The sequence below is a fragment of the Muntiacus reevesi genome, chromosome 1 (genome assembly GCF_963930625.1).
Source record: "Muntiacus reevesi chromosome 1, mMunRee1.1, whole genome shotgun sequence".
NCBI lineage: Eukaryota > Metazoa > Chordata > Mammalia > Artiodactyla > Cervidae > Muntiacus > Muntiacus reevesi.
This window is the reverse complement of record NC_089249.1, coordinates 182,204,347-182,224,357: the sequence shown is the minus strand read 5'-3', so window position 1 is coordinate 182,224,357 and position 20,011 is coordinate 182,204,347. Positions and strand designations below refer to the sequence as shown.

Genomic DNA, 20,011 nt, shown 5'->3' with positions numbered 1-20,011 from the left:
CATGGGGTATCTTTTTTGGGTGGGTTCTGGCGTCCTCTGAACAACCTCCTGTAGATGGTTGTTCAACAGCTAGTTGCAATTTTGGTGCTCTCACAGGAAGAGATGAGTTCACATCCTTCTACTGTGCCATCTTGAACAGGAACTGATTTTAATATTGATTTTTATATTTATAGGAACATGAAATAGCTTTTACTATTAATTCTGATGACAAATAACAGATTATTCCATTATTAATGACTTATTTCACATTTCATTTTGCATTTTTAAAATTTGTAACATATCACCAATTTCCAGATATTTAAGAAAACAATTTATCTCCATTTTATTTTTTATTTTATTTTTTAATTTTTTAATTTTTGAAATTTTTTTTTATTAGTTGGAGGCTAATTACTTCACAACATTTCAGTGGGTTTTGTCATACATCCATTTTATTTTTTAATTTAATTTTTATTTTATCCTAGAATATAGTTGATTTATAACGTGTTAGTTTCAAGTGTACAGCTAAGTGATTCAGTTATACCAATACATTGGTGTTCAGTCACTGAGTCATGTCCCACTCTTTGTGACCTCATGAACTGCAGCACACCAGGCTCTTCTGTCCTCCATTATCTCCCAGAGTTTGCTCAAATTCATGTCTATTGATTGGGTGATGCTATCTAACCATTTTATCCTCTGTCACCCTCTTCTCCTCCTGCCTTCAATCTTTTCTCACGTTGAGATCTTTTCCAATGAGTCAGCTCTTTGGATCAGGTGGCCAAAGTATTGACCCTGAAGCTTTAGCATCAGTCTTTCCAATGAACACTCAGGCTTGATTTTCTTTAGGATTGACTGTTCCTTTAGGATTGACTGGTTTGATCTCCTTGCTGTCCAAGGGACTCTCAAGAGTCTTCTCCAGCCCCACAATTTGAAAGCAACAATTCTTCAGCACTCAGTCTTCTTTATAGTTCAACTCTCAGATTTGTACATGACTACTTGAAAAATCATAGGTTTGACTACATGGACCTTTGTTGACAAAGTGGTGTCTCTGCTTTTTCATACACTGTCTAGGTTTGTTATAACTTTCGTTCCAAGGAGCAAGCATCTTTTAATTTCAGGGCTGCAGTCACCATCTGCAGTGATTTTGGAGCCCAAGAAAATAAAGTCTGTCACTGTTTCCATTGTTTCCCTATCTATTTGCCAAGAACTGATGGGACCAGATGCCATGATCTTTGTTTTTTGAATGTTGAGTTTTAAGCCAGATTTTTCACTCTCCTCTTTCACCTTCATCGAGAGCCTGTTTAGTTCCTCTTTGCTTTTTGCCATAAGGGTTGTGTCATCTGCATATCTGAGGTTATCTCCCAGCAATCTTGATTCCAGCTTGTGTTTCATTCACCCCAGCATTTCGCTTGATGTACTCTGCATAGAAGTTAAATAAGCAGAGTGACAATATATAGCCTTGATGTACTCCTTTCCCAATTTGGAACCAGTCTGTTGTTCCATGTCCAGTTCTAGCTGTTGCTTCTTGACCCTGCATATAGGTTTCTCAGGAGACAGGTAAGGTGGTCTGGTACTCCCAACTCTTTAAGAATTTCTCATAGTTTGTTGTGATCCACACAGTCAAAGGCTTTACCATAGTCAATGAAGCAGAAGTAGATGTTTTTCTGGAACTCCCTTGCTTTCTCCATGATTCAGTGAATGTTGGCAATTTGATCTCTGGTTCCTCTGCCTTTCTAAAAATGTTTTGTTGTAAATTTTTAATTTTTTCATTGAGAGGACCATATTACCTTGTTTACAATTATTGGAAATATCCATATTTAAACTAAAAATTTAAAGTATGAAGTGTGAGGTAGAGTTCTTGTTTTATTTTTCTTCTTATGGATAGCCTCTTTTCCAAGTATCTTTTATTGAAAAACTCCTCTTCCTGTTGATTTCCCATGCCACTGCAGTAAGTATCAAAGGTCCATATATACATAAAGATTTAATCTTGAGCTCTATTCCATTATCAATTATCCATTACCAATCCATTTTTTTTTTGGTCTCAGCATATGCACTACTGAATTTCAATTACTATAACATCATAATGAGATTTTGTATCTTGAGGGTAAATTTATCTGCCATATTCTTCTTAGACTTTACCCTTCCACATGAATTATAAACTTTAAAACAAGTTTTTAATGTACATTTACAATTATGTCAGGATTTTGATTGGAGTTTCATTATATAGATTAATTTAAAGATAATTATATTTATACCCATGAACATTGGGTATCTCACCATTTTTAATTTATCTCATCCCGTGTTGGTTTATCCTAAATACTTGAATATTTCTGTTGTTAGGTTAACATTGTCATCTTTTAAAATTTGTGTCCCAGATTTTTTTGCTTATGTATACACATATGATAGTTTATATTTGATCTTCAGTCTAGCCAATTTGCTAAATTTTTCTTTCTCTTGTTTTAATTGAAATAAAATTGCTTTACAATGTTTTGTTTTCTGCCATACAACAATGCGAATCAGTCATAATTATATATATATTCCCTCCCTTGCAAGCCTTCTTCCCCTTTCCCCATCCCACCCTTTAGGGTGTCACAGAGTACCAGGCTGTACTCCCTGTGTTATGTAGCTGCTTCTCACTAGCTATCTATTTTTACACGTGATAGTTGTATATATGTTAATGCTATTTTCTCAGTTTGTCCCACCCTCCCCTTCTCCAGTTTTCCCTGCTAAATTTTTCTACTACAAGAATAATTTGTCTTTAAAGTCTTCTGACTTCTCGATATAGAAAACCAGATCATATATATATGACGACACACTTATTTCCTCTCTTACACTTCTTTTCTCAGTTTCTTTGTTGCAGGAATGTAATGATAGAAATAATAAAATTATTATTAGAGCAACAATTCTATTAATAGAATAAGAGAGCTTATTTCAATAGAAAAGACATTTGATAATCACCATTATAAACACATTATTAAAAATCTTAGTAAAGTAGTAACAGAAGGGAAATTTCCTAACTTGATGAAAAAAAAAAAAAAAAAAGAAACCCCACCACCACCAACAAAGCCTGCCTCAAACATCATTATAACTGAGAAAGAGTTTTGTGCATTTATTATGAAGTAAGGATAGGAAAAGATGCTATCACCATTCAGTTTGACGTTGGGGAGAAGTTAGAAGAATTCATTCAAAGACTGAGAATAAGAAAAGATGCTATTGTCATTCTATTTGACACTGGGGAAAACTTCGGGCATTTCATCTCAAGTTGGGAGTAAGGAAAAGTGCTATCACCATTCTATTTTGCATTGCTTTGGATCTACTCACCTGACTTTCTGCCTCAGCACTGACCCTTGTCTATTTCAGCTATGACTGTTCCTATACTTGCTGGTACTTTCATTTTCAAGAAGTGAAAATGTAAGCACTTTTGTTTCCACCGTGAAGCATAGGTGCATGGATAAGACTTGGTACATGAGCGCATGTTGCTCTAGTGTGATTTACGTCCATTCATGCTCAGTGATGAGTGTTTCTGGTTTGCTGGTTATGCTTCATGTTTTCCACTGGAGCTTGAAGAAATCAAAGAAAGTGTTCCTCTAGTTCAGCAGCTCTTAGCCCTTCTTCCAGCAGGCATAAGTTCAGAGTTTCTCCAGGAAATTGAAATGCACCTGTATCCTGTTGCTCTTTTTCGCAGTTTTTAGAGTCTTTACCTAGGAAGAATCCAAGGTAACAATTATATGTGCCAAGATGACAGAACAAAGGTTTCTTCTTCTATGAGTGCCATCAAGGGTTGTGGATGGTTGTGAGAGAAATGAGAGTTGAAAGCTAATAGTGTAAATGTTCTAGCTCTTTAAGGTACTACTTTCACTAAATAGAAACTTGCCTTTGTGTCTAAGTATGGGACACTAGTCATTGACCCCAGAAATATGACTGCACACTCTGATCTTGATTATGGGAAAGCCTCTGTAAGAGTTTACCTGGGGCAAAGAAGCAAAAGCAGAAAAGACCAGAATCCTGAGACCTAAAGCTAGTGACAACAGCCTAGGGCCACAAGAACTTATTAGAGCACAATGACCCAAGGTTGTGGGAACTGCAGCCATGGGCATCCCTGGTCGGCTAGTCTGAGGACAAGTATCCTCTCTTTCTCAGCTTTCCTTTGTCCTGTGGGACTTACAGCTCTGCAGGATGGTATTGGTTAACTCTGCGCCCAGAGAAACATAACCCCTGGGCTCTGCAGCCCAGTTAGGAGGAGAGGTGAGATATGTCTCTAGGGCAGGAACATTATGGAAAGAGACAACTTGTAAGCTGACCAGATACAGACCTTGCTTGGTTTCCAGCATAGCCACACTGGGCACTTGGCCATGAATTCCTTGGAACTGAGATGTGGGGGTGGGAGACAGGTAAGCTCACTCTTTTCCAGCTCAAAGCAAAATCTTTCTTTTTTCCCAGGGTGCTGTGCTTACAAAAAAACAAAAAACAAAAAACAAAAAAACAAAAAAAACAAACAACAACAACAAAAAACAAATAAAACCAGCTACAAATTGGAATGAAGATCTGGCCTAAATTTCTCAAGGATAAATGGAAACATGCCATATTCTTATATTTCATTAATGCTGCCAGCCATATTGAATGGGTTCCTATGCCTGCAAGAGATGTTTCACTATCCATCTGTTCCACCCAACCCACTCAAAATATAGGCATTGGTCCTGTGGGCAAATTCAGCACCTGGTGACAATGCTTGTCTCTTTAGCATGATGTGAAGGGCTCATCCACCTTTCTGAAGACCTTCCTTCCCAAGCTGCTTCCGCATCACTCTGCTGCCCTTGCCTTTTTGAATAGGGTGGGTTTTCTTCTTCAAATTGCTGTTTGATTTCTGTCAACCTCATGGACTGTCCAAAGAGTCAGGGCTCTCCATAGGAGTGGGTGCTCCAGCCTGGGGGTCAGGTGAGGGACTGAAGGAGAGAGTTCAGGATTTCAGACACCCCTGAAGGTCAGGCATAGAGAAACATGCCCTTCCCAAGCCTTGAAGGGTGGTGGTCCTTGAAGCACACTGACGGAATGCAAGATTTCCAGGGATTGGATGTGAGAAAGAATAGTCTTTTCTGAATGATAATTACCCCTATGGTATTGATAGATTCCTTAAAGGCTTATGAAATTATAGTCCCTAGGATTTCTGCATTTGACTTTGTGCCATCAAGACTCCATGATGCCTTTACATATACACGAGTGGGATCCATATATGTAGCCACTGGAACTTTGTGAGAACTAAGTAATGCATCTTGAAATGAAAAGAGGAGCTCTGTGCAGCAAATCTTTTAAATGACACCACAAGTGTGTTGGAATGACAGCACTGACTTACCTCCCAACTTAAAAGGGGGAACCAAAGATGCATTTTCTCTTCTTGAAATGATGAAAGAAAAACTGAAATTGCATCACTACAGAAATAAGGATAATGATCATACTACATTAAATGTACAATGTATTTCTCATTAAAACACTTAAAAATTTATGGATGCATAATATTTATCATATTCTTAAGGGAAAATCCCAGATGTATTCCTCATCACTTTACCATCTGAGCCACCAGGAAAGTCACCCATAAAGCAACTAATCCACTGAATAATCTGTTATGAAATTATTAGTCCAACATCAGACAGTAGAAAATAACCTGAGGACTTGGGAAAGAATGACTTTAAATTCTTATTGATAGTTTAAATATAGAAACAAACTCTAAAGAATCAATGTGATTTAGTGAGACTGACCAAGAAAAATAAAGGAAGAAAACATAAATTACTAAATTTAGGAATGAAAGCAGAGTCATCACTAGCAACCCTAAAGAAATAAAAAGTATTATAAGGGAAATGAAGAACAAATACACTAACAAATGACATAACGTAAATGAACTGAACAATTTTTTTAATTTATTTTTTTAAATTGAAGGATAATTGCTTTACAGAATTTTGTGGTTTTCTGTAAAACCTCAACATGAATCAGCCATAGTTATACATATATCCCCTCCCTTTTGAACCTCCCTCCCATCTCCTTTCCCTTCCCACCCCTCTAGGCTGATACAGAGCCCCTGTTTGAGTTTCCTGAGACATACAGAAAATTCCCATTGGCTCTGTATTTTCATATGGTATTATAAGTTTCCATGTTACTCTTTCCATACATCTCACCCTTTCCTCCCCTCTCCCCATGTCCATAAATCTATTCTCTATGTCTGTTTCTCCATTTCAGCCCTGTAAATAAATTCTTCAGTAATATTTTTCTAGATTCTGTATATGTGCATTAGAATATGATATTTATCTTTCTCTTTCTGACTCACTTCACTCTGTATAATAGGTTCTAGGTTCATCCACCTCAACAGAACTGACTCAAATGTGTTCCTTTTTCAAAATTAATTTATTTTTTATTGAAGGATAATTGCTTTACAGAATTTTACTGTTTTCTGTGCAACCTCAACATGAATCAGCCATAGGCATACATATATCCCCTCCCTTTTGTAATTCCCTCTCACCTCCCTCCCCATCCCACCCGTCTAGGTTGATAGAGACCCTGTTGATAGAGATCCTGAGCCATACAGCAAATTCCCATTGGCTATCTATTTTACATATGGTAATGTAAGTTTCCATGTTACTCTTTTCATATATCTTATCCTCTCCTCCCCTCTCCCCATGTCCATAAGTCTATTCTCTATATCTGTTTCTCTTTTGTTGCCCTGTAAATAAATTCTTCAGTGCCATTTCCCTAGATTCCGTATATACGTGTAGGAATATGGTATTTATCTTTCTCTTTCTGACTCACTTCATTCGTATAGTAGGTTCTAGGTTCATCCACCTCATTAGAACCGACTCAAATGCGTTCCTTTTTATGGCTGAGTAATATTCCATTGTGTATAAGTACCACAACTTCTTTATCCATTCATCTGTCAGTGGACATCTAGGTTGCTTCCATGTTCTAGCTATTGTAAATAGTGCTGCATTGAACAATGGGATCCATGTGTCTTTTTCAATTTTGGTTTCCTCAGAGTATATTCCTAGGAGTGGGATTGCTGGGTCATATGGTGGTTTTATTTCTAGTTTTTTAAGGAATCTCCATATCACTTTCCACAGTGACTGTACCAATTTACATTCCCACCAACAGTGCAAAAGCATTCCATTTTCTCCACACCCTCTCCAGCATTTATTGTTTGTAGACTTTTTGATGATGGCCATTCTGACTGCTGTGCGGTGATATCTCATTGTGGTTTTGATTTGCATTTCTCTAATGACGAGCGAGGAGATCCAACCAGTCCATCCTACATTGGAAAGACTGATGCTGAAGCTGAAACTCCAATACTTTGGCCACTTCATGCGAAGTGTTGACTGATTGGAAAAGACCCTGATGCTGGGAGGGATTGGGGGCAGGAGGAGAAGGGGACGACAGAGGATGAGATGGCTGAATGGCATCACCGACTCGATGGACATGAGTTTGAGTAAGCTCCGGGAGTTGGTGATGGACAGGGAGGCCTGGAGTGCTGTGATTCATGGGGTCGCAAAGAGTCAGACACGACTGAGCGACTGAACTGAACTGAATAATGAGCGATGTTGAGCATCTTTTCATGTGTTTGTTAGCCATCTGTATGTCTTCTTTGGAGAAATGTCTGTTTAGGTCTTCTTCCCACTTTTTGATTGGGTTATTTGTTTTCCTAGCATTGAATTGTATGAGATGCTTATATATTTTGGAAATTAACCCTTTGTCAGTTGTTTCATTTGCTATTATTTTCTCCCATTCTGAGGGTTGTCTTTTCACCTTGCTTATAGTTTCCTTTGCTGTGAAAGAGCTTTTAAGTTTAATCAGGTCCCACTTGTTTACTTTTGCTTTTATTTCCATTACTCTAGGAGGTGGGTCATAGAGGATCTTGCTTTGATTTATGTCATTGAGTGTTCTGCCTATGTTTTCCTCTAAGAGTTTTATAGTTCTGGTCTTACATTTAGGTCTTTAATCCATTTTGAGTTTATTTTTGTATATGGTGTTAGGAAGTGTTCTAATTTCATTCTTTTACATGAAGCTGTCCAGTTTTCCCAGCACCATTTATTGAAGAGGCTGTCTTTGCCCCATTGTATATTCTTGCCTACTTTGTCAAAAGTAAGGCACCCATAAGTGCATGGGTTTATTTGTGAGCTTTCAATCTTGTTCCATTAGTCTATACTTCTGTTTTTGTGCCAGTACCATACTGTCTTGATGATTGTAGCTTTGTAGTATAATCTGAAGTCAGGAAGGTTGATTCCTCCAGCTCCATTCTTCTTTTTCAAGACTGCTTTGGTTATTTGGGGTCTTTTGTGTTTCTATATGAATTGTGAATTTTTTTGTTCTAGTTCTGTGAAAAATGCCATTGGTAATTTGATAGGGATTGCATTGAATCTGTAGATTGCATTTGGTAGTATAGTCATTTTCACAATATTGATTCTTCCTACCCGGGAACATGGACTATCTCTCCATCTGTTTATGTCATCTTGGATTTCTTTCATCAGTGTCTTATAATTTTCTGTGTAGAGTTCTTTTTTCTCCTTAGGTAAGTTTGTTCCTAGATATTTAATTCTTTTTGTTGCAATGGTGAATGAGATTGATTCCTTAATTTCTCTTTCTGATTTTTCATTGTTAGTACATAGAAACGCAAGTGATTTCTGTGTATTGATTTTGTATCCTGCAACCTTGCTAAATTCACTGATTAGCTCTAGTAATTTCCTGATACCATCTTTAGGGTTTTCTATGTATAGTATCATGTCATCTGCAAACAGTGAGACCTGTACTTTTTCTTTTCTACTCTGGATTTCTTTTTTCTTTTTCTTCTCTGATTGCTGTAGCTAGGACTTCTAGAACTATGTTGACTAATAGTGGTGAAAGTGGACACCCTTGTCTTATTCCTGATCTTATGGGGAATTCTTTCAGTTTTTCACCATTGATAATAATGTTTGCTGTAGGCTTATCATATATGGCCTTTACTATGTTGAGGTAGGTTCCTTCTACGCCCATTTTTTGAAGAGTTTTAATCATAAATGGGTGCTGAATTTTGTCAAAGCCTTTTTCTGCCTCTATGGAGATGATCATATGGTTTTTATCTTTCAATTTGTTAATATGGTGTATCACATTGATTGATTTGCATACATTGAAGAATCCTTGCATTCCTGGAAAAAACCCAACTTCATCATGGTCTATGAGCTTTTTGATGTGTTGCTGAACTCTCTTTGCTAAAATTTTGTTGAGGATTTTTGCATCTATGTTCAACAGTGATATTGGCCTGTAGTTTTCTTTTCTTGTGTTTTCTTTGTCTAGTTTTGGTATCAGGGTGATGGTGGCCTCATAGAATGAATTTGGAAGTGTTCCTCTGCAATTTTTTGAAGCAGTTTTAGAAGGATAGGCATTAGCTCTTCTCTAAATGTTTGATATAATTCTCCTGTAAAGTCATCTGGTCCTGGGCTGTTGTTTTGGGGGAGATTTTTTTGTTTCATCACAGCTTCAATTTCAGTGTTTGTAATTGGGTTGTTCAATGAACTATGGATGCAGATTCGTGACATTGTACAGGAGACAGGGATCAAGACCATCCCCAATCTTCTTACTCAAGATTACTTTGGCTATTCGAGGTTTTTTGTTTTTCCATACAAATTGTGAAATTATTTGTTCTAGTTCTGTGAAAAATACCGTTGGTAGCATGATAGGGATTGCATTGAATCTATAGATTGCTTTGGGTAGTATAGCCATTTTGACAATATTGATTCTTCCAATCCATGAACACGGTATGTTTCTCCATCTGTTTGTGTCCTCTTTCATTTCTTTCATCAGTGTTTTATAGTTTTCTATGTATAGGTCTTTTGTTTCTTTAGGTAGATATACTCCTAAGTATTTTATTCTTTTTGTTGCAATGGTGAATGATATTGTTTCCTTAATTTCTCTTTCTGTTTTTTCATTGTTAGTATATAGGAATGCAAGGGATTTCTGTGTGTTAATTTTATATCCTGCGACTTTACTATTTTCATTGATTAGCTCTAGTAATTTTCTGGAAGAGTCTTTAGGGTTTTCTATGTAGAGGATCATGTCATCTGCAAACAGCGAGAGTTTCACTTCTTCTTTTCCTATCTGGATTCCTTTTACGTCTTTTTCTGCTCTGATTGCTGTGGCCAACACTTCCAAGACTATGTTGAATAGTAGTGGTGAGAGTGGGCACCCTTGTCTTGTTCCTGATTTCAGGGGAAATGATTTCAATTTTTCACCATTGAGGGTGATGTTTGCTGTGGGTTTGTCATATATAGCTTTTATTATGTTGAGGTATGATCCTTCTATTCCTGCTTTCTGGAGAATTTAAATCATAAATGAGTGTTGAATGTTGTCAAAGGCTTTCTCTGCATCTATTGAGATAATCATATGGTTTTTATCTTTCAATTTGTTAATGTGGTGTATTACATTGATTGATTTGTGGATATTAAGAATCCTTGCATTCCTGGGATAAAGCCCACTTGGTCATGGTGTATGATTTTTTTAATACGTTGTTGGATTCTGTTTGCTAGAATTGTGTTAAGGATTTTTGCATCTATGTTCATCAGTGATATTGGCCTGTAGTTTTCTTTTTTTGTGGCATCTTTGTCTGGTTTTGGAATTAGGGTGATGGTGGCCTCATAGAATGAGTTTGGAAGTTTACCTTCCTCTGCAATTTTCTGGAAGAGTTTGAGTAAGATAGGTGTTAGCTCTTCTCTAAATTTTTGGTAGAATTCAGCTGTGAAGCCATCTGGTCCTGGGCTTTTGTTTCCTGGAAGATTTTTGATTACAGTTTCGATTTCCTTGCTTGTGATGGTTCTGTTAAGATCTTCTATTTCTTCCTGGTTCAGTTTTGGAAAGTTATACGTTTCTAAGAATTTGTCCATTTCATCCAAGTTGTCCATTTTATTGGCATAGAGCTGCTGGTAGTAGTCTCTTATGATCCTTTGTATTTCAGGGTTGTCTGTTGTGATCTCACCATTTTCATTTCTAATTTTGTTAATTTGGTCCTTCTCTCTTTGTTTCTTAATGAGTCTTGCTAATGGTTTGTTAATTTTGTTTATTTTTTCAAAAAAAACCAGCTTTTAACTTTGTTGATTTTTGCTATGGTCTCTTTAGTTCCTTTTGCATTTATTTCTGCCCTAATTTTTAAGATTTCTTTCCTTCTGCTAACCCTGGAGTTCTTCATTTCTTCCTTCTCTAATTGCTTTAGGTGTCGAGTTAGGTTATTTATTTGGCTTTTTTCTTGTTTCTTGATGTAAGCCTGTAATGCTATGAACCTTCCCGTTAGCACTGCTTTTACAGTGTCCCATAGGTTTTGGGTTGTTGTGTTTTCATTTTCATTCATTTCTATACATATTTTGATTTCTTTTTTGATTTCTTCTATGATTTGTTGGTTATTCAGAAGCGTGTTATTTAGCCTCCATATGTTGGCATTTTAAACAATTTTTTTCCTGTAATTGAGGAAGTAATCTTGAGAAAGAATAATGGAACTGGAGGAATCAACCTGCCTGACTTCAGACTCTACTATAAGATCACAGTCATCAAGACAGTATGGGACTGGCACAAAGACAGAAATAGAGATCAATGGAACAGAATAGAAAGCCCAGAGATAAATCCACGAACCTATGGACACCTTTTCTTTGACAAAGGAGGCACGGATATACAATGGAAAAAAGACAACCTCTTTAACAAGTGGTGCTGGGAAAACTGGTCAACCACTTGTAAAAGAATGAAACTAGAACACTTTCTAACACCATACACAAAAATAAACTCAAAATGGGTTAAATATCTAAATGTAAGACCAGAAACTATAAAACTCCTAGAGGAGAACATAGGCAAAACACTCTCTGACATAAATCTCAGCAGGGTCCTCTATGACCCACCTCCCAGAATATTGGAAATAAAAGCAAAACTAAACAGATGGGACCTAATGAAACTTAAAAGCTTCTGCACTACAAAGGAAACTATAAGTAAGGTGAAAAGACAGCCCTCAGATTGGGAGAAAATAATAGCAAATGAAGAAACAGACAAAGGATTAATCTCAAAAATATACAAGCAGCTCCTGCAGCTCAATTCCAGAAAAATAAATGACCCAATCAAAAAATGGACCAAAGAACTAAACGGACATTTCTCCAAAGAAGACATACAGATGGCTAACAAACACATGAAAAGATGCTCAACATCACTCATTATTAGAGAAATGCAAATCAAAACCACAATGAGGTACCATTACACGCCAGTCAGGATGACTGCTATCCAAAAGTCTACAAGCAATAAATGCTGGAGAGGGTGTGTAGAAGGGAACCCTCTTACACTTTTGGTGGGAATGCAAACTAGTACAGCCACTATGGAAAACAGTGTGGAGATTTCTTAAAAAACTGGAAATAGAACTGCCATATGACCCAGCAATACCACTTCTGGGCATACACACTGAGGAAACCAGATCTGAAAGAGACACGTGAACCCCAATGTTCATCGCAGCACTGTTTATAATAGCCAGGACATGGAAGCAACCTAGATGCCCATCAGCAGATGAATGGATAAGGAAGCTGTGGTACATATACACCATGGAATATTACTCAGCCATTAAAAAGAATGCATTTGAATCAGTTCTAATGAGATGGACGAAACTGGAGCCCATTATACAGAGTGAAGTAAGCCAGAAAGATAAAGAACATTACAGCATACTAACACATATATATGGAATTTAGAAAGATGGTAACAATAACCCTAAATACAAAACAGAAAAAGAGACACAGAAGTTCCAAACAGACTTTTGAACTCTGTGGGAGAAGGTGAGGGTGGGATGTTTCGAGAGAACAGCATGTATATTATCTATGGTGAAACAGATCACCAGCCCGGGTGGGATGCATGAGACAAGTGCTTGGGTCTGGTGCACTGGGAGGACCCAGAGAAGTCGGGTGGAGAGGGAGGTGGGAGGGGGGATTGGGATGGGGAATACGTGTAACTCTATGACTGATTCATGTCAATGTATGACAAAACCCACTGAAATGTTGTGACGTAATTAGCCTCCAACTAAAAAAAAAAAAAAAAAGACCATCCCCAAGAAAAAGAAATGCAAAGGGGCAAAATGGCTGTCTGAGGAGGACTTACAAATAGCTGAGAAAAGAAGAGAAGTGAAAAGCAAAGGAGAAAAGGAAAGATATACCCATCTGAATGCAGAGTTCCAAAGAATAGTAAGGAGAGATAAGAAAGGTTTCCTCAGCAATCAATGCAAAGAAATAGAGGAAAGCAATAGAATGGGAAAGATTATAGATTCTTCAAGAAAACTAGAGATAACAAGGGAACATTTCATGCAAAGATGGGCTCAGTAAAGGACAGAAATGGTATGGACCTAACAGAAGCAGAAGATATTAAGAAGAGTTGGCAAGAATACACAGAAAAACTGTGCAAAAAATCTCCAAGACCCAGATAATCATGATGGTGTGATCACTCACCTAGAGCCAGACATCCTGGAGTGTGAAGTCAAGTGGGCCTTAGGAAGCATCACTAGGAACAAAGCTAGTGGAAGTGATGGAATTCCAGTTGAGCTATTTCAAATCCTAAAAGATGATGCTGTGAAAGGGCTGACTCAACATGTCAGCAAATTTGGAAAACTCAGCAGTGGCCACAGTACTGGAAAAGGTCAGTTTTCATTCCAATCCCAAAGAAAAGCAATATGAAAGAATTCTCAAACTACTGCACAATTGCACTCATCTCACATGCTAGTAAAGTAATGCTCAAAATTCTCCAAGCCAGGCTTCAGCAATGCATGAACCATGAACTTCCAGATGTTCAAGCTGGATTTAGAAAAGGCAGAGGAACCAGAGATCAAATTGCCAACATCCGCGGTATCATCAAAAAAGGAAGAGAGTTCCAGAAAAACATCTATTTCTGCTTTATTGACTATGCCAAAGCCTTTGACTGTGTGGATCACAATAAACTGTGGAAAATTCTGAAAGAGATGAGAATACCAGACCATCTGACCTGCCTCTTGAGAAACTTGTATGCAGGTCAGGAAGCAACAGTTAGAACTGGACATGAAACAACAGACTGGTTCCAACTAGGAAAAGGAGTACATCAAGGCTGTATATTGTCACCCTGCTTATTTAACTTAATATGCAGAGGACATCATGAGAAACACTAGGTTGGAAGAAGCACAAGCTGGAAACAAGATTGCTGGGAGAAATATCAATAACCTCGGATATGCAGATGACACCATCCTTATGGCAGAAAGTGAAGAAGAACTAAAGAGCCTCTTGATGAAAGTGAAAGAAGAGAGTGAAAAAGTTGGCTTAAAGTTAAACATCAGAAAACTAAGATTATGGCATCCAGTCCCATCACTTCATGGCAAATAGATAGGGAAACAGTGGAAACAGTGAAAGACTTTATTTTTCTGGGCTCCAAAATCACTGCAGATGGTGATTGCAGTCATACAATTAAAAGATGCTTACCCCTTGGAAGGAAAGTTATGACCAACCTAGATAGCATATTAAAAAGCAGAGACATTACTTTGTCAACAAATGTCCATCTAGTCAAGGCTATGGTTTTTCCAGTGGTCATGTATGGATGTGAGAGTTGAACTATAAAGAAAGTTGAGCGCCGAAGAATTGATGCTTTTGAACTGTGGTGTTGGAGAAGACTCTTGAGAGTCCCTTGGACAGTGAGGAGATCCAACCAGTCCATCCTAAAGGAGATCAGTCCTGGGTGTTCATTGGAAGGACTGATACTGATGCTGAATCTGAAACTCCAGTACCTGGCCACCTTATGCGAAGAGCTGACTCATTGGAAAAGACCCTGATGCTGGGAAAGATTGGGGGCAGGAGGAGAAGGGGATGACAGAGGATGAGATGGCTGGATGGCATCACCGACTCGATGGGCATGAGTTTGAGTAAACTCCAGGAGTTGGTGATGGACAGGGAGGCCTGGCGTCCTGCGATTCATGGGGTCGCAACGAGTCAGACACGACTGAGCAACTGAACTGAACTGAGGTAGTTCTCTGGTAGTCTAGGGCTTGGAGTCAGTGCTTCCACTCCAAAGGTTCAGGTCTTGATCTCTGGTCATGAATGAAGATTCCACAAGTGGTTTGTTAAAGCGTTAAGTGAGATTAAAACAAATATGCAAAAACGAGAAACCAAAGATGAACCCCAGACAAATGGCAGTTACCAAATAAGGCAAATAATAATTAAAATAATGGAATACACACATATTCATATACACCCAAAGTCAAAATAGTTAAAAAAAAATAAAGTACAAGAGATTGACCTGGTAAAGAAAGGAAATAAAAAAATCATATTTACCAGTTAAGAACAAAACTAACTAAAGCACAAACTGGAAAACAAAACTAAAGCAAGATGCCAAATGGGGAATAAAGCAATGAAAACAAAACTAACAAATATTTTGAGAGGAGAGGAAAAAAAGAAAAGAAAGAATAGATATACAAAGTTAAATAGAGGTAGACGAAGATTTATATACATTAAAGGTTAACTACAAGGGGAAAATAGCAATAAGAAAGACAAACAAATGAATACATGAAAAATATAATATGTTAAAAAAAAATTAAAATTATAAAAAAGAGAAAAGAAAAAAAACTGAAGAAGGCGGGGTGGGGGTAGGGGGGTGGGGGGAAACTCCACCGAAGTGCAAAAGCCCAATGTAGAGGCAGAGGTTTATAACAATAAAAAGTGTGACTGAATATACACATGTGCATACACACCCATAAACAAAATTGAAACAGTCCAACAACAATAAAATATGATAGATTGACCCAGTGAACAAAGGAAACCAAAAATTATATCTACCAGAACAAAACTAACTAAAGCACAAACTGGAAAACAAAACTAAAGCAAGGAGAGGGAGGAGCCAAGATGGCGGAGGAGTAGGACGGGGAGACCACTTTCTCCCCTAGACATTCATCAAAAGAATAATTGAACACAGAGCAAACTTCACAAAACAACTTCTGATCGCTAGCTGAGGTCACCAGGCACCCAGAAAAGCAGTCCATTGTCTTCGAAAGGAGGTAGGACAAAATATAAAGGATAAAAAGTGAGACAAAAGAGCTAAGGACGGAGATCCGTCCCGGGAAGGGTCTTAATAGAGGACGTTCCCAGACACCGGGAAACCCTCACACTGGCGGGCCTGGGGGAAGTGTTTGAATCTCAGAGGGCAACCTGACTGGGAGAGAAACAATAAATAAAACCCACAGATTACGAGCCTAAAAGCAACTCCCAGCAGAAAAGTACCCCAGACGCCCGCATCCGCCACCAGCAAGTGGGGGCGGAACGGAGAGGAGCAGGCGGCATTACTTGGGGTAGGGTCTGAACCTGAGTGCCCTGAGGACAATCGGAGGGAGCTTTTGTGAGTTCCCAGCTTGAACTGTGGGAGAGCAAAAGAGAGAGAAAATTAACCGGCCCAAACACAGTGCCGGCTGTTCGCAGAACAAAGGGACCGACATTCTGGATGGTCGACATCCGCCGGGAGGATCGCAGCGAGACACAGGGCGCAGGCACCCGACCGGCGCGGGCGGGGACTGGGGCTGGGGACGCGGAGGGCAGAAGGCGCACGCACAGGACTGGCGCCTGCGGAAACTGAGACTGGGACCGCGGAAGGGAGTGGGCGCGCCGCACCCGGGGTGAGTGCGACCGCCAAGTCCCTGGCTGCCTGGACCGTTCTGACGGGGAAGGCACAAAGAGCAGGCGCAGCTTTCTGTCCCGACCTTTGGCGGAACACCCGAGGGCTGGAACCGTGTGCAGCGCCGGGTGCACTCCATAAACAGCAGCCGGAACCTGAGCAGCGCCACGCCCTGCAGCTCCAGCCCCGCCCTGCAGCGCGACGGAACTAGTTACCTGAATAAGAGTCCACCTCCGCCCGCCTATGTCAGGGCAGAAATGAGGCCCTGAAGAGACCGGCAAACAGAAGCCAATTAAACAAAGGGAACCGCTTCAGAAGGAACTGGTGCAACAGATTAAAATCCCTGTAGGAAACACTGACCACATGACCACACCGCAAGGGGCCTGTAGATATCGAGAAGTGTAAGGTGGAAGAGGAGCTATCTGAAACCGAGCCGAGCCCACACTGACCGCAACAGCTCCAGAGAAATTCCTAGATATATTTTTCTTTTTTTTTTTTTTAAGTAAGAAAAAAAAAATAAAAAAAAAATTTTTATTTTATTTTTTCTTTTTTATTTTTTTTTCTCTTTTATTTTCCTTTAAAATTCCCTATTACTCCCCCATTACTCCTTAACTTTCATTTTCATAAATTCTTACAATTTTTTTAGTTAGGGAAAATTTTTTTTTTCCTCTTTTTTTCCTCTTCTTTTTTTTTTTTTTTGTTTGTTTTTCTTTTTTTTCCCCCTTCTTCTCTTCTATTTTCTATTTTTCTTTTTCTCTTATTTCTTTTAAAGTCCTCTAGTACTCCTCTACTACTCCTTAATTATTCATTTTCAATACACTATAACCTTACAAAGAGGAAAGGAAAAAAAAGAAGAGAAGCCCTATTTTTAAACCGAACCTCATATATATTTCTAAAAATTTTTGGGGGGGTGTTTTTGTTTTTGTTTTTAATATAGTATTTTTAAGAATCTAACCTCTACTCTAGATTTTTAATTTTTGTTCTTCAGTATATGATATAAACTGTGAACATTTAAGAATCCAATATTCAGTTTCCATTTTTATTCAGGAGTGTGTTGATTATTCTCCCCCAATCTTGACTCTCTGTTTTCTACCTCAGAACACCTCTATTTCCTCCTTTCCCCTTCTCTTCCCAATCCAATTCTGTGAATCTTTGTGGGTGGCTGGGCTACGGAGAACACTCTAGGAACAGACGACTGCGTAGATCTGTCTCTCTCCTCTTGAGTCCCCCTTTTTCTCCTCCTGCTCATCTCTATTTCCCTGCTCCCTGTCCTCTTCTTCATGTAACTCTGTGAACATCTCTGGGAGTCCCTAACAGGGAAGAATCTTTTCACCATTAACCTAGAAGTTTTATTATCTGTGCTGTATAGTTGGAGAAGTCCTGAGACTACAGGAAGAATAAAACTGAAATCCAGAGGCAGGAGATTTAAGCCCAAAACCTGAGAACACCAGAAAACTCCTGACTACAGGGAACTTTAAGTAATAAGAGACCGTCCAAAAGCCTCCATACCTACACTGAAACCAACCACCACCCAAGAGCCAACAAGTTTTAGAGCAAGACATACCACGCAAATTCCCCAGCAACGCAGGAACATAGCCCTGAAAGTCAATATACAGACTGCCCAAAGTCACACCTAACACATAGACCCATCTCAAAACTCATTACTGGGCACTCCATTGCTCTTCAAAGAGAAGAAATCATGTTCCACGCTCCAGAACACTGACACAAGCTTCCCTAACCAGGAAACCTTGACAAGCCAACCGTCCAACCCCACCCACCGGGTAAAAACTCCACAATAAAAAGGAACCACAGGAGAGGAGCCAAGATGGCGGAGGAGTAGGACGGAGAGACCACTTTCTCTCCTAGAAATTCATCAAAAGAATAACTGAACACAGAGCAAACTTCACAAAACAACTTCTGATCGCTAGCTGAGGTCATCAGGCGCCCAGAAAAGCAGCCCATTGTCTTCGAAAGGAGGTAGGACAAAATATAAAAGATAAAAAGCAAGACAAAAGAGCTAAGGACGGAGATCCGTCCCGGGAAGGGACTTAATAGAGGACGTTCCCAGACACCGGGAAACCCTCGCACTGGCGGGCCTGGGGGAAGTGTTTGAATCTCAGAGTTTGAATCTGACTGGGAGGGCTACAATAAATAAAACCCACAGATTACGAGCCTAAAAGCAACTCCCAGCAGAAAAGTACCCCAGACGCCCGCATCCGCCACCAGCAAGTGGGGGCGGAATGGAGAGGAGCAGGCGGCATTACTTGGGGCTGGATCCGGGCCTGAGTGCCCTGAGGACAATCGGAGGGAGCTTTTGTGAGTTGCCAACTTGAACTGTGGGAGAGCAAAAGAGAGAGAAAATTAACCGGCCCGAACACACTGCCGGCCGTTCGCAGAACAAAGGGACCAAGATTCTGGGCGGCCGAAGTCCGCCGGGAGGGTCGTGGCGAGACGGAGGGCGCGGGCGCCCGACCAGCGCGGGCGGGAACTGGGGCCGGGGACGTGGAGGGCAGAGGGCAGAGGGCGCGCATGCCCGACTAGCGCCGGCAGAAACTGAGACTGGGACTGCGCAGGGCAGAAGACGCGCCGCACCCGGGGAGAGAGCGCCCGTCAAGCTCCTGGCTGCCTGGGCCGCTCGGGCGGCGAGGGGACGGAGCGCGGGCCCAGCTTTGTGTGCCGCGCTTTTGTGAATTGCCCGAGGGCTGGAGCCGCGCGCACCGTGGCGCGCGCTTCATACAGAGCAGCCCGGAGCCTGAGCAGCGCAGACCGAGAAAAGAGCGCAAGCCTCTCCCTGGAGCGCCGGCCCCTCCCCGCACAGCCCCTCCCTGCAGCGCCGGCCCCTCCCCGCAGTGCGACGGAACTAGCTACCTGAATAAGAATCCACTTCCGCCCCCTGTGTCAGGGTGAAAATTAGGCGCGGAAGAGACCGGCAACAGAACCCAAATAAACAAAGGGAACCGCTTCAGAAGGGACCGGTGCAACAGATTAAAATCCCTGAAGAAACCACCGACTGACTACACCGGAAGGGCCTGTAGATATCGAGAAGTGTAAGCTGGAACGAGGAGCTATCTGAAGCTGAGCCGAACCCACACTGACCACAACAGCTCCAGAGAAATTCCTAGATATATTTTTTCTTTTTCTTTTCTTTTCTTTTTTTTTTAAGTAAGGAAAAAAAAATTTTTTTTTTCTCTTTTATCTTGGTTCTCTTTTATTTTCCTTTAAAAATTCCCTATTACTCCCCCATTACTCCTTAACTTTCATTTTCATAGATTTTTACGATTTTTTTAATTAGGCAAAACAATTTTTTCCTCTTTCTTTTTTCTCTTTTTCTTCTTTTCTTTTCTTTTTTCTTCTTTTCTATTTTCTCTTTTTCTTTTTCTCTTATTTCTTTTAAAGCCCT

The 20,011-nt window shown here is 39.8% G+C and overlaps 1 pseudogene; it reads right to left on the bottom strand.

Moving 5' to 3' along the window:
• Positions 1-19,142, bottom strand: part of LOC136153714 (RNA-binding motif, single-stranded-interacting protein 2 pseudogene) — a 31,594-nt pseudogene extending 12,452 nt beyond the window's left edge.
• Between the last annotated feature and the right edge of the window lie 869 nt (positions 19,143-20,011).